Source organism: Oncorhynchus gorbuscha, unplaced genomic scaffold, assembly GCF_021184085.1.
Source record: "Oncorhynchus gorbuscha isolate QuinsamMale2020 ecotype Even-year unplaced genomic scaffold, OgorEven_v1.0 Un_scaffold_308, whole genome shotgun sequence".
Taxonomy (NCBI): domain Eukaryota; kingdom Metazoa; phylum Chordata; class Actinopteri; order Salmoniformes; family Salmonidae; genus Oncorhynchus; species Oncorhynchus gorbuscha.
The window spans coordinates 916660-932301 of NW_025745169.1; the positions used below are offsets into that span (position 1 = coordinate 916660).

Consider the following 15642-nt stretch of genomic DNA (forward strand, 5'->3'; position numbering starts at 1 on the left):
CCTCTTATGCATAACAAACATTAATAAAGCTTCATAAACTAACCAACGAAGCCTTATAATCTCTCTCAGCTTCTCTATTGTTGAATGGTATGAAGACAACAAGTCCATATTAAAGCTGTTATTAAATGTCCAGTTATAGCAGTCATCAGAGTTGTCCCTAAATGATGTGGGAGACGGACGGCCAGACAAGGACAGACAGTGAGGTCTCTGGACAAAGAGTTACCGAAGTAACGGTCTATAATGGAAATATACCGTCTTTGCGTAAAATAGCTGGAAAAATAAAAAAATCTCATAATAATTGAGTAATGTGTTGTGAGTGTTAATCTTATGAATGTACTTTATGATGTTGTGTCCTTTGTTGTTGTTTGGGGGCGGGACTGAAACTGGAATGAACAAGGCGCGGCCAAGAATCCCCTTCACACGTGCAGACAAAGAGCGCCAACAACACAACCCAAATATGCACTTTTAAACTTTTCCAAACGAAACGGACGACTTCCACGAACATAGGAAATGCAACGGTAAGTGGGTTTTAAAGTGAATGTTATGCCATGTGTTGTTTTTGCTGAGATTTTGATTAGATTTAATTACAATATAAAAAGTTGCTGATAGTTGGTGCGTCAGCTCGCAAAGTTGAGAGCACAAAGCGCGAGAGGAGCGTTCCTTTGTCTGATGCAGCGCAGAGACCGGAGAGAGAGAGAGCATAGATGCTTTCACATGTACTTATATCCTCCCTAAATAACTCGTTTATTATTGACATATATAAACTATATGAATCGAAGTTTGTAGTAGTTTCGTGGTGTTTATCTCAAGGGGATGGGTTGAAGGAGACAAAGCTGTCAAAAGTTGGATGGTGAGGGAAGCTGGAAAGAGAATTACGCGTGACGACGAACTTTCTTTTTAATAATACATGTTTGGATAAAATACACGTTTGAATGACAAATTCGTAGGCTTATTTATATAAATAATGACATTGTGAAGTTCAGAGTGATATGGACACGTTTTGTTGTTGTGAAGAATTGAGAACAGTACAATCAGGTGCATGTATGCTTCTCTATTTGGATATAACCTAATAGCTGAAACAAGACGAAATGGAATATTGTACAGCCGTCTGTTCTGATTCCAGAACGCAACAAGGAATAAAGGCGGATGAAGTCCTGGTGGTTTAGGGAGTGTGGGGCATTGAGCAACAGGTATAAGACACAGCACAGTAAGTCGGTGACTCTTTGTTCTGTTCCCTTTGTTCTGTTCTTTACTCACCAAAAAGGAGCGAATAAAAGAATGCCAAAAGAAAAGTAGAAAATGAGACTATTGGACTTCAGAAAAGTGATAAACTATTGGAAATAATTGATTGCGGAAGTTTTAATGCCTTTTATAAGTGGTTATGAAGGGAAACGTACACATTTATGGATGCAAATGTATACGAATGTCTCTCTTTTTTGAGCACCCATAGAATAGAGTAAATATCTATATATATATGATTTTTTTTGATCATATTGGGTTTTTCAAAAAATACTTGAAACTTCTAGTCTAAATTAATGCTTTACCACCCAAAGTATCAAAACGAATATTCTAACAATCTCGTTCTGAAACCATGGAAACTTCTGTTCTAATTCGATGGGCATGGAATTCTCCGGTTTATACGTCTTTAACGTGCGGCGTGTGTTCCTTAATCTACACTCATTATAAAACACTGAATAACGTTTTAAAATACATTTTCATTGTTGAGGATTATCTAAGTAAATACGATAGTATAGTTTGCATACGTCTAAATGTATTTTTTTTTAGCCTTATTTTATTCGTTTCATCGACCACTTTTCTGGACTGTTAAAAACAAGCCAAACACTAACTTTTCTATAGTTTCAAACTCGATTTTTCTGCCCAAACTGTGAGTAATACAGAGGCCCTCAATAACTTTGATTTTCCTCTGCTATCCTCAGGTGGGTTGAAACCTGTTTAATTGGAAAAGCTTTTCTTTTTCGGGAGGCCTGAATTGGGAAAAAGTACCTTGGAGCCGTACCTTTACAACAGGATTTTAGCTGCAGGACCTCTGAATAACCACCTACACTGTGGCGGATTGACCCGCGACCTGTACCGGACTCATGGAATCAGAATTGGATTATATCTTCCGGCGCACATCACAACAAAGGCGTTCCAAATTGGATAGGCGTCTCATCGGACCCTCAAGGACAACACGGGTAGGTTGGCCCGCTTCCACAGCGATTTCTTCAGGGAAGACTTGTGGAGTGACGCTTGTTTCCTAATTTAGGTGCACAACATCCCACCCTAAAACTAAGTTGCACTTGCAGTGCGTATTTCAGTGTTGCAGGGCATATTTCAGCGTTGCAATGCATATTTCAGTGTTGCAGGGCATATTTCAGCGTTGCAGGGCGTATTTCAGTTGCAGTGCATATTTCAGCGTTGCAGGGCATATTTCAGCGTTGCAGGGCGTATTTCAGCGTTGCAGGGCGTATTTCAGCGTTGCAGGGCGTATTTCAGTTGCAGGGCATATTTCTGCGTTGCAGGGCGTATTTCAGTTGCAGGGCATATTTCATAGTTGTAGTGTGTATTTGAGAGTTTCTATGTGCATTCCAGAGTTGCAGGGCGTAAATCGGTTGGTTTAGACTTGGCGGTGTTTCGACTGTTATTACCTCTTTACGTCTTAGGCGACAACATGTATTTTATTAACATGTTTGATTTATTTATGTTCTGTTGAAATTGCATAGTTAAGTTGATAAAGTTAGAATTTGTTTTCAAACCAGCGTGTTGTCTGTGTTTACAAAAGCCACGTGACGGCCAGTTAAATGATTAGCGGGTGAACTATGTTTTTCAGCAAGGCTGAAGCTGGACAGCGTCCCTGAGACGTGGGGGAGGGGGTTGGGGATTGAACGATGACGTTGCGCATTGAGGGCCTTGTATATGATCACATTGACTGATTTACACGCATCTGTTCACATTGCTGCCATTTATAGATTACGTTATTACATTTATTATCCACCAGACAATTCGCCTGGAGAGAGAAAGAGAGAGAGAGAGAGAGAGGGAGAAGTTACCTCACTATTACAACCCTCATCCTCAATGATGTCATTGAGAGCCAATGAAAAGACGCGATGGGGGGGGGTCTCTTCGTAGAATTCAGGCAAAGCCCCCGCCCCCTACGGCGCTCATGGAACCACACATGCACATCCCGTGTTGCCATAGTAGTGGTCGGCAGTATCACATTTTTGCCACACTGCATTGCGATAAAGTGGGGGAGAAAAGGCTACACGAAGCACGTGCCGGTTATAAGGCTGTTTCCGTTACAGCCGGTTATAAGGCTGTTTCCGTTACAGATTCTACTTGTTGTAAATGCCGTTGGGGATTTTTGTCTTTTATTAGATTAAATAAAATAGAGAGAATTTTTGAAAAGGGCTAATGATGAACATTTATTTGGAACATTTCCCCCTGTTTTGTGTCTTTTAGTGAATTGGATTCTCTTTCACAGTCAATACAAATGATTAAATGAGCAATTGGAAATAACCTGATGTTGTCCTTTGGTGGTGGTTGTTTCAGTTTTCACACCTCCAGCCACAGAGCCTGAAGCCTAGGAGCCATGTCAGGAGACAGTCACAGGGTGCACTGCAGACTGCAGAGTAGAAATGAACCACATGCGCTCTCTATCTATTAACAGACACCTCTGAGCAGGGGCCAATAAGCTCACAGTGGAGTAGTGGCCATACCATGATGTCATCTTACATCATCTCATACAGCGGGCTGTGCTGTGCCTCATCATTTTGCCTTAGCATCTCTCTCTCTCTCTCTCTCTCTCTCTCTCTCTCTCTCTCTCTCTCTCTCTCTCTCTCTCTCTCTCTCTCTCTCTCTCTCTCTCTCTCTCTCTCTCTCTCTCTCTCTCTCTCTCTCTCTCTCTCTCTCTCTCTCTCTCTCTCTCTCTCTCTCTCTCTCTCTATAGATCTCTCTCTCTCTCTCTCTCTCTCTCTCTTCTCTCCTCTCTTATAAAGTCTCTGACAGCTACTAGACTGGTCTACTCTCTCTACTTCTCTCTTATAGAGGCTATACTGCTACACATTAGGCCAGCATTACCAATGGCTGTGACAGCTACTACCTCTGAGATACACAATACTGACAAGGTATAGAGGCTATACTGCTACACATTAGGGCCAGCATTACCAATGGCTGTGACAGCTACTACCTCTGAGATACACAATACTGACAAGGTATAGAGGCTATACTGCTACACATTAGGGCCAGCATTACCAATGGCTGTGACAGCTACTACCTCTGAGATACACAATACTGACAAGGTATAGAGGCTATACTGCTACACATTAGGGCCAGCATTACCAATGGCTGTGACAGCTACTACCTCTGAGATACACAATACTGACAAGGTATAGAGGCTATACTGCTACACATTAGGGCCAGCATTACCAATGGCTGTGACATAGATAACTGAGATACACAATACTAGGAGGATATACTGCTACACATTAGGGCCAGCATTACCAATGGCTGTGACAGCTACTACCTCTGAGATACACATACTGACAAGGCATAGAGGCTATAGCTACACATTAGGCTATACTGAGATACACATTGACAAGGCATAGAGGCTATACTGCTACACATTAGGGCCAGCATTACCAATGGCTGTGACAGCTACTACCTCTGAGATACACAATACTGACAAGGCATAGAGGCTATACTGCTACACATTAGGGCCAGCATTACCAATGGCTGTGACAGCTACTACCTCTGAGATACACAATACTGACAAGGTATGTGGATATCCTGTGTGTGTGTGTGTGTGTGTGTGTGTACCTGAGTGTGTACGTGTGTCGGTCCTGTGTATGTGTACCTGTGTGTGTACGTGTGTGTCAGTCCTGTGTGTGTGTACCTGAGTGTGTACGTGTGTGTCGATCAATACTGTGTGTACCTGTGTGTGTACGTGTGTCACCTGTGTGTGTGTGGATGTACGTGTGTGTGTGTGTAGTGTGTGTGTGTGTACCAATGGCTGTGTGTGTGTGTGTGTGTGTGTGTGTGTGTGTGTGTGTGTGTGTGTGTGTGTGCGTGTGTGTGAATGTGCTACCTCTGAGAAACACAATACTGACAAGGCATAAAAAGAGAGCTATACTGCTACACATTTTCCAGGCTTTCCAGCAGTTACCAATGGCTGTGACTAGCTACTACCTCTGTTTAAATACTGACCAGACTGGTGGCTGGTAGACAGGCTGGTTGGTATGTCCACTGGACCAGACACCTGGTAGACAGGCCATGTCCACTACCAGACCGGCTGGTGACAGCTGGTTGGTACCACTGGACCAGACTGGTGCCATGGTAGACAGGCTGGTATGTATACTGGGTATGGTAGACAGGCTGGTTGGTATGTCCACTGGACCAGACCGGTGCCTGGTAGACAGGCTGGTTGGTATGTCCACTGGACCAGACCGGTGGCTGTGACAGGCTGGTTGGTACCACTGGAGAGACAGCCTGTGAGTCTCTGTGGTCTGTACCAGACCGGTGGCGGTAGACAGGCTTTGGTTTCCTTCTGGGCCAGAGATGCCTGGTAGAGGATGTTCAGCCTGCATGTGTGTGTTTCTTTGCTGTGTGTCCACTGTGACCGTGTGGTGTGGCTGTTGGTGTGTCCACTGTGACCGGTGCCTGGTATGGCTGGTGGTATGTCAGTCCAGACCGTGTGGTAGACAGGCTGTGGTATGTCCACTGGACCAGACCTGTGTGTACCTGGTAGACAGGCTGTGGTGTGTGGACCAGACCCTGTGGCTGTAGACAGGCTGGTTGGTGTCCACTGGACCAGACTGGTGCCTGTGATGGCTGTTGGTATGTCCACTGTGACCCGGTGCCTGGTAGACAGTGTGTATGTCACTGACCAGACCGTGCCTGTGTGGCTGGTTGGTATGTGTGGACCAGACCGTGTGGTGTGTGTGTGTGTGTGTGACCGTGTGGTAGACAGGCTGGTGTGTGTGGACCAGACCGTGTGGTGACAGGCTGGTGTGTGTGTGCGTGTGTGTGAATGTGCTAGACCGTCTCCACAGTCCACTGGAAGACAGCAATACATTATTATATTCCACTGGACCAGACCGGTTGGTAGACAGGTTGGTACCACTGGACCAGACCGGTTTGATAAGGCTGGTTGGTATGTCCACTGGACGCACCTCTTTTAGACAGGCTTTCTTGGACCAGACCGTGGCTGGTAGACATGGTTGGTGTCCACTGGACCAGACCGGTGGCTGGTAGACAGGCTGGTTGGTATGTCCACTGGACCAGACCGGTGGCTGGTAGACAGGCTGGTATGTCCACTGGACCAGACCGGTGGCTGGTAGACAGGCTGGTTGGTATGTCCACTGGACCAGACCGGTGCCTGGTAGACAGGCTGGTTGGTATGTCCACTGGACCAGACTGGTGGCTGGTAGACAGGCTGGTTGGTATGTCCACTGGACCAGACCGGTGGCTGGTAGACAGGCTGGTATGTCCACTGGACCAGACCGGTGGCTGGTAGACAGGCTGGTTGGTATGTCCACTGGACCAGACCGGTGGCTGGTAGACAGGCTGGTTGGTATGTCCACTGGACCAGACCGGTGGCTGGTAGACAGGCTGGTTGGTATGTCCACTGGACCAGACCGGTGGCTGGTAGACAGGCTGGTTGGTATGTCCACTGGACCAGACCGGTGGCTGGTAGACAGGCTGGTTGGTATGTCCACTGGACCAGACCGGTGCCTGGTAGACAGGCTGGTATGTCCATTTGGCTGGAACAGGCTTTGTTGTCTCTATGAACAGACCGGTGGCTTTTCCCTGGACCGGTGGCTGGTAGACAGCTCTATCTTTGAGGGCATTAGACAGGTGTGGTGTATTCAATAAAAACAGGCTGGTACACTGGACCAGACCGGTGGCGGAGACAGGCTGGTACGCACTTGTGGAACAGTTTGTTGTCTCTATGAACAGATTGCTTTTCCCGGGACGCACCAGCTCACTTCAGGGCATTACGGTGTGGTGTATTCAATAAAACACACACACACACACGGACACGCACACGCACGCACGCACGCACGCACGCACGCACGCACGCACACACACACACACACACACACACACACACACACACACACACACACACACACACACACACACACACACACACACACAGTTTAGATGGCTGTTTGTACAGGTAATTTACTGAGGCTGCAAATATGTCTGGCTGTATCTCCAGTGGTAATCCGTGGATGGACTCAGGGTTTATCAAGTCAAATCTGATATTGTCTGTTCAGAGATTATGTCCTGGCTAACTGAGGGTTTATCTGGTTAGGCTGGTCTGTTCAATGACTTGGGCTGGATGGTATCTACCAGGTGTGATTATTACACACACACGCACGCACGCACGCACGCACGCACACACACACACACACACACACACACACACACACACACACACACACACACACACACACACACACACACACACACACACACACACACACACACACACACACACACACACACACACACACACACACACACACACACACACACACACACACACACACACACACACACACACACACACACACACACACACACACACACACACCACACAAGGCATTTGAAGTGAGATGAGGTTGACTGCGAGCCGTTTTTATCTGTTGACTGACCGACTGACGTTCAGACTGAAGCAGTGTTACTGAACCATCATGTGGAAGCTGGGGAGATGAGTTTATGGTCGGGTTATTAGAGATGCAGAATGTGTGTGATGTTCTAGGCCTGTACGTTGACGATATAATATGGTTTTAATGTTCCTGAACAAACTCAGATAATCCAAATTGTCAAATTGATGTTTTCTATTTCGTTACCCGTTTCTTCAGACTTGGAACCATTTTTACCTCATAGAAACATGAAGAAAATGAAATATTTTACATTTCCGTGGATATCCATGGCTACAGGAAGTAGTTAAAGAGGGACAGAGCACCATAACTACATCATAATAATTGAGTAATGTGTTGTGAGTGTTAATCTTATGAATGTACTTAAAGATGTTGTGTCCTTTGTTGTTGTTTGGGGGCGGGGACTGAAACTGGAATGAACAAGGCGCGGCCAAGAATCCCTTCACACGTGCAGACAAAGAGCGCCAAACAACACAACCCAAATATGCACTTTTAAACTTTTCCAAACGAAACGGACGACTCCCCCACGAACATAGGAAATGCAACGGTAAGTGGGTTTTAAAGTGAATGTTATGCCATGTGCTTGTTTTTGCTGAGATTTGGATTAGATTTAATTACAATATAAAAGTTGCTGATAGTTGGTGCGTCAGCTCGCAAAGTTGAGAGCACAAAGCGCGAGAGGAGCGTTCTTTTGTCTGATGCAGCGCAGAGACCGGAGAGAGAGAGAGCATAGATGCTTTCACATACTTTATATCCTCCTTAAATAACTCGTTTATTATTGACATATATAAACTATATGAATCGAAGTTTGTAGTAGTTTCGTGGTGTTTATCTCAAGGGGATGGGTTGAAGGAGACAAAGCTGTCAAAAAGTTGGATGGTGAGGGAAGCTGGAAAGAGAATTACGCGTGACGACGAACTTTCTCTTTTAATAATACATGTTTGGATAAAATACACGTTTGAATGACAAATTCGTAGGCTTATTTATATAAATAATGACATTGTGAAGTCTGAGTGATATGGACACGTTTTGTTTGCTTGTGAAGAATTGAGAATAGTACAATCAGGTGCATGTATGCTTCTCTATTTGGATATAACCAATAGCTGAAACAAGACGGTGGAATATTGTATAGCCGTCTGTTCTGATTCCAGAACGCAACAAGGAATAAAGGCGGATGAAGTCCTGGTGGTTTAGGGGAGTGGGGCATTGAGCAACAGGTATAAGACACAGCACAGCAAGTCGGTGACTCTTTGTTCTGTTCCCTTTGTTCTGTTCTTTACTCACCAAAAAGGGGAGCGAATAAAAGAATGCCAAAAGAAAAGTAGAAAATGAGACTATTGACTTCAGAAAAGTGATAAACTATTGAAATAATTGATTGCGGAAGTTTTAATGCCTTTTATAAGTGGTTATGAAGGGGAAACGTACACATTTATGGATGCAAATGTATAATGAATGTCTTTTGAGCAATCTTATAGAATAGAGCAAATATCTATATATATGATTTTTTTTTATCACATTTGAAACTTCTAGTCTAAATTAATGCTTTACTACCCAAAGCATCAAAAACGAATATTCTAACAATCTCGTTCTGAAACCATGGAAACTTGTTCTAATTCGATGGGCATGGAATTCTCCGGTTTATACGTCTTTAACGTGCGGCGTGTGTGTCTTAATCTACACTTCATTATAAAACACTGAATAACGTTTTAAAATACATTTTCATTGTTGAGTGATTATCTAAGTAAATACGATAGTATAGTTTGCATACGTCTAAATGTATTTTTTTTTAAATTTATTTTATTCGTTTCATCGACCACTTTTTCTGACTGTTAAAAACAAGCCAAACACTAATCCTTTTCTATAGTTTCAAACTCGATTTTTCTGCCCAAACCGTGAGTGCATTACAGAGGCCCTCAATAACTTTGATTTTCCTCTGCTATCCTCAGGTGGGTTGAAACCTGTTTAATTGGAAAAGCTTTTTCTTTTTCGGGAGGCCTGAATTGGGAAAAAGTACCTTGGAGCCGTACTTTACAACAGGATTTTAGCTGCAGGACCTCTGAATAACCACCTACACTGTGGCGGATTGACTCGCGACCTGTACCGACTCATGGAATCAGAATTGGATTATATCTTCCGGTGCACATCACAACAAAGGCGTTCCAAATTGATAGGCGTCTCATCGGACCCCGAAGGGACAACACGGGTAGGTTGGCCCGCTTCCACAGCGATTTCTTCAGGGAAGACTTGTGGAGTGACGCTTGTTTCCTAATTTAGGTGCACAACATCCCACCCTAAAATCAAGTTGCACTTGCAGTGCGTATTTCAGTGTTGCAGGGCATATTTCAGCGTTGCAATGCATATTTCAGTGTTGCAGGGCATATTTCAGCGTTGCAGGGGCGTATTTCAGTTGCAGTGCATATTTCAGCGTTGCAGGGCAGCATTTCCAGCGTTGCAGGGCGTATTTCAGCGTTGCAGGGCGTATTTCAGCGTTGCAGGGCGTATTTCAGCTGGGCGTTGCAGGGCATATTTCAGCGTTGCAGGGCGTATTTCAGCGTTGCAGGGCGTATTTCAGTTGCAGGGCATATTTCATAGTTGTAGTGTGTATTTGAGAGTTTCTATGTGCATTCCAGAGTTGCAGGGCGTAAATCGGTTGGTTTAGACTTGGCGGTGTTTCGACTGTTATTACCTCGTTTACGTCTTAGGCGACAACATGTATTTTATTAACATGTTTGATTTATTTATGTTCTGTTGAAATTGCATAGTTAAGTTGATAAAGCGAATTTGTTTTCAAACCAGCGTGTTGTCTGTGTTTACAAAAGCCACGTGACGGCCAGTTAAATGATTAGCGGTGAACTATGTTTTTCAGCAAGGCTGAAGCTGGACAGCGTCCCTGAGACGTGGGGGAGGGGTTGGGGATTGAACGATGACGTTGCGCATTGAGGGCCTTGTATATGATCACATTGACTGATTTACACGCATCTGTTCACATTGCTGCCATTTATAGATTACGTTATTACATTTATTATCCACCAGACAATTCGCCTGGAGAGAGAAAGAGAGAGAGAGAGAGAGAGGAGAAGTTACCTCACTATTACAACCCTCATCCTCAATGATGTCATTGAGAGCCAATGAAAAGACGCGATGGGGGGTGTCTCTTCGTAGAATTCAGGCAAAAGCCCCCGCCCCTCTACGGCGCTCATGGAACCACACATGCACATCCTGTGTTGCCATAGTAGTGGTCGGCAGTATCACATTTTTTGCCACACTGCATTGCGATAAAGTGGGGGAGAAAAGGCTACACTGAAGCACGTGCCGGTTATAGGTTGCCAGCTACAGCCGGTTATAAGGCTGTTTCCGTTACAGATTCTACTTGTTGTAAATGCCGCTGGGGATTTTTGTCTTTATTAGATTAAATAAAATAGAGAGAATTTTTGAAAGGGCTAATGATGAAACATTTATTTGGAACATTTCCCCTGTTTTGTGTCTTTTAGTGAATTGGATTCTTTTCACAGTCAATACAAATGATTAAATGAGTAATTGAAATAACCTGATGTTGTCCTTTGGTGGTGGTTGTTTCAGTTTTCACACCTCCAGCCACAGAGCCTGAAGCCTAGGAGCCATGTCAGGAGACAGTCACAGGTGCACTGCAGACTGCAGAGTAGAAATGAACCACATGCGCTCTCTATCTATTAACAGACACCCTGAGCAGGGGCCACAATAAGCTCACAGTGGAGTAGTGGCCATACCATGATGTCATCTTACATCATCTCATGAGCTGGCTGCCTGTGCCTCATCATTTTGCCTTACATCTCTCTCTCTCTCTCTCTCTCTCTCTCTCTCTCTCTCTCTCTCTCTCTCTCTCTCTCCTCTCTTCTCTCTCTCTCTCTCTCTCTCTCTCTCTCTCTCTCTGGTCTCTCTCTCTCTCGGTCTCTCTCTCTCTCTCTCTCTCTCTCTCTCTCTCTCTCTCTCTCTCTCTCTCTCTCCTCTCTTCTCTCCCTTTTCTTTCCTCTTTTTCTCCTTTATAACAGTACACATCTATAAGCATATACATGTGTAGTAGTTATAGATGTTAGGCTATACACATTAGGGCCAGGATATAATGGCTGTGACAGAGTTGAGATAGGATAATAATGACAAGGTATAGAGGCTATACTGCTACACATTAGGCCAGCATTACCAATGGCTGTGACAGCTACTACCTCTGAGATACACAATACTGACAAGGTATAGAGGATATACTGCTACACATTAGCCAGCATTACCAATGGCTGTGACAACTACTACCTCTGAGATAAAACAATACTGACAGGGTAGTAGAGGCTATACTGTTGTCATTAGGGCCAGCATACTAATGGCTGTGACAGCTACTACCTCTGAGAGCAGAGAGTCAAGGAGGATCTAAAATTAGGGTCAGGCTTTGTTTACTCCTTCTGAGATACAATACTGACGGAGATAACTGAGGATTAGGGCCAGCATTACCAATGTGTGACAGTTTCTTGCTGTGTACATGACAAGGCATAGAGAGGCCATGTGTCTGTGTGTACCTGTGTGGGCTACTGTCTGAGATACACAATACTTAAGACAAGTGAGGCTGTGTGTACACATTAGGGCCATCAATGGCTGTGACAGCTACTACCTCTGGAGATACACAATACTGGATGTACGAGGCTATAGTCCTGTGTGCCAGTTAATGGCTGTACGCTACTACCTCAGAGCAGAGTGAGTCTCTGTGTCTGTAAATTACGTGTGTTTGTGTGTGTCTGTGGCACGGAGATAACGTGTGTGTCAGTCCTGTGTGTGTGTTTGTTTGCTGTGTGTGTGCGTGCGTGGTGTCTGTGTGTACCTGTGTGGGTGTGTGTGTGTCAGTCCTGTGTGTGTGTGTGTGTCGGTCCTGTGTGTACCTGAGTGTGTACGTGTGTGTCAGTCCTGTATGTGTACCTGTGTGTACGTGTGTGTCGGTCCTGGGTGTGTACCTGAGTGTGTACGTGTGTCGATCCTGTGTGTGTGTGTGTGTGTGTGTACGTGTGTCAGTCCTGTGTGTGTGTACGTGTGTGTGTGTGTGTGTGTGTGTGTGTGTGTGTGTGTGTGTACGTGTGTGTGTGTGTGTGTGTGTGTGTGTGTGTGTGTGTGTGTGTGTGTGTGTGTGTGCGTGTGTGAATGTGCTAGAGCTGGCTTCCACAGGCAAGGAAACAGCAATACATTATTATGGCTTCACACCAGGAGAAGACCGGTTTGATAAAAGGGAGAGCTCCTCACGCACCTCTTTCCAGGGCTTTCTTCAGAGTTGTATAATTATGTGATCTATCTCATGCAGAAGTCCTCAGTTTAAATGTCCACTGGACCAGACTGTGGCTGCAGACAGGCTGGTTGGTGTCCACTGGACCAGACCGCCTGGTAGACAGGGCTGAGTTGAGATGTCCACTGGACTGAGACCGGGTGCCTGGCAGACAGGCTGGTTGGTATGTCCACTGGACCAGACTGGGTGGCCTGGTAGACAGGCTGGTATGTTCACTGGACCAGACCGTGGCTGGTAGACAGGCTGGTTGGTAGTCCACTGACCAGACCGTGGCTGGTAGACAGGGGCTGGTTGGTATGTCCACTGGACCAGACCGGTGGCTGGTAGACAGGCTGGTTGGTATGTCCACTGGACCAGACTCGGTGCCTGGTAGACAGGCTGGTTGGTATGTCCACTGGACCAGACCGGTGCCTGGTAGACAGGCTGGTTGGTATGTCCACTGACCAGACTGGTGCTCTGGTAGACAGGCTGGTTGGTATGTCCACTGGAACCAGACCGGTGGCTGGTAGACAGGCTAGTTGGTATGTCCACTGGACCAGACTGTGCCTGGTAGACAGGCTGGTTGGTATGTCCACTGACCAGACCGGTGCCTGGGTGGTGACAGGCTGGCTGGTATGTCCACTGACCAGACCGTGCCTGGTAGACAGGCTGGTTGGTATGTCCATGACCAGACCGGTGCCTGGTAGACAGGCTGGTTGGTATGTCCACTGGACCAGACCGGTGCCTGGTAGACAGGCTGGTTGGTATGTCCACTGACCAGACTGGTGGCTGGTAGACATGAAAGTTGGTATGTCCACTCGACCAGACTGGTGCCTGGTAGACAGGCTGGTTGGTATGTCCACTGATCACCGTGCCTGGTAGACAGGCTGGTTGGTATGTCCACTGGACCAGACCGGTGCCTGGTAGACAGGCTGGTTGGTATGTCCACTGGACCAGACCGGGTGGCTGGTAGACAGGCTGGCATGTCCACTGGACCAGACCGCGCCTGGTAGACAGGCTGGTATGCAGAACCACTGGTCCAGACCGTGTGGCTGGTAGACAGGCTGGTTGGTATGTCCACTGACCAGACCGTGCCTGGTAGACAGGCTGGTATGTCCACTGGACCAGACCGGTGCCTGGTAGACAGGTTGGCTGGTGAAACCACTGACCAGACTGGTGCGGTACAGGCTGGTGTAGACAGGCCTTTGTAGACAGTTGGTATAACCACTGACGACCGTGGCTGGTAGACAGGCTGGTTGGTATGTCTCACTGACCAGACCGGTGGCTGGGTAGACAGGCTGGTTGGTATGTTCACTGGACTAGACCGTGGCTGTAGACAGGCTGGTTGGTAGGTCCATCGGGACTGACCGGTGCCTGGTAGACAGGGCTGGTTGGTATGTTCCACTGGACCAGACCGGTGGCTGGTAGACAGGGGCTGGCTGGTATGTCCACTGGACCAGACCGGTGGCTGGTAGACAGGTTGCTGGTTGGTATGTACCGGACGACCGTGCCTGGTAGACAGGCTGGCTGGGCGGTGAAACCGGACCAGACCGGGTGGCTGGTAGACAGGGCTGGTTGGTATGTTCACTGGACCAGACCGTGGCTGGTAGACATGGTTGGTTGGTATGTCCACTGGACCAGACCGGTGGCTGGTAGACAGGCTGGTTGGTATGTCCACTGGAACAGACCGGTGGCTGGTAGACAGCTGGTTGGTATGTTCACTGACCAGACCGGCTGCAGACAGGCTGGAGAGCATCCACTGACCAGACCGTGGCTGGTAGACAGGCTGGTTGGTATGTTCCACCTGGACCAGACCATGGCTGGTAGACAGGCTGGTTGGGCAGGTCCACTGACCAGACCGTGGCCGGGTAGACAGGCTGGTATACACTGGACCAGACCGTGGCTGGTAGACAGGCTGGTTGGTATGTCCACTGACTGTAGACTGGTGGCCGGGGTAGACAGGCTGGTATACTCACTGGACCAGACCGTGGCTGGTAGACAGGCTGGTATGTTCACTGACCAGACTGGTGCCTGGGACAGGCTGGTTGGTATGTCCACTGGACCAGACCGTGGCCGGTAGACAGGCTGGTATGTTCACTGGACCAGACCGGTGGCTGGTAGACAGGCTGGTATGTTCACTTGGAATGAGTTTGTTGTCTCTAGAACAGATTGCTTTTCCTGACGTACCAGCTCTCTCTTTAGGGCATTACGGTGTGGTGTATTCAATAAAAACACACACACACACACGACACACGCACACGCACGCACACGCACGCACGCACGCACGCACGCACGCACGCACGCACACACACACACACACACACACACACACACACACACACACACACACACACACACACACACACACAGTTTAGATGGCTGTTTGTACAGGTAATTTACTGAGGCTGCAAATATGTCTGGCTGTATCTCCAGTGGTAATCCGTGGGATGGACTCAGGTTTATCAAGTCAAATCTGATATTGTCTGTTCAGAGATTATGTCCTGGCTAACTGAGGGTTTATCTGGTTGTGGCTGGTCTGTTTTAATGACTTGGGGCTGGATGGTATCTACCAGGTGATTATTACACACACACGCACGCACGCACGCACACACACACACACACACACACACACACGCACACACACGCACACACGCACACGCGCACACGCGCACACGCGCACACACACACACACACACACAC

At 46.8% G+C, this 15642-nt stretch overlaps 1 long non-coding RNA gene across 2 annotated transcripts in view; it reads left to right on the forward strand.

Annotated features, from left to right (window-relative positions):
* The first annotated feature begins 406 nt into the window (after positions 1 to 406).
* The window catches only part of LOC124017687, a 78883-nt gene continuing 63647 nt past the window's right edge, over positions 407 to 15642 (forward strand). Inside the window, exons 1-3 of one of the 2 annotated variants that reach the window (XR_006835522.1) lie at positions 408 to 518; positions 1124 to 1207; positions 1938 to 2195. This is a non-coding gene — a long non-coding RNA (uncharacterized LOC124017687). Of the gene's footprint in view, positions 519 to 1123; positions 1208 to 1937; positions 2196 to 15642 lie in introns of both variants that reach the window. The other variant, XR_006835521.1, reaches the window with a different exon arrangement.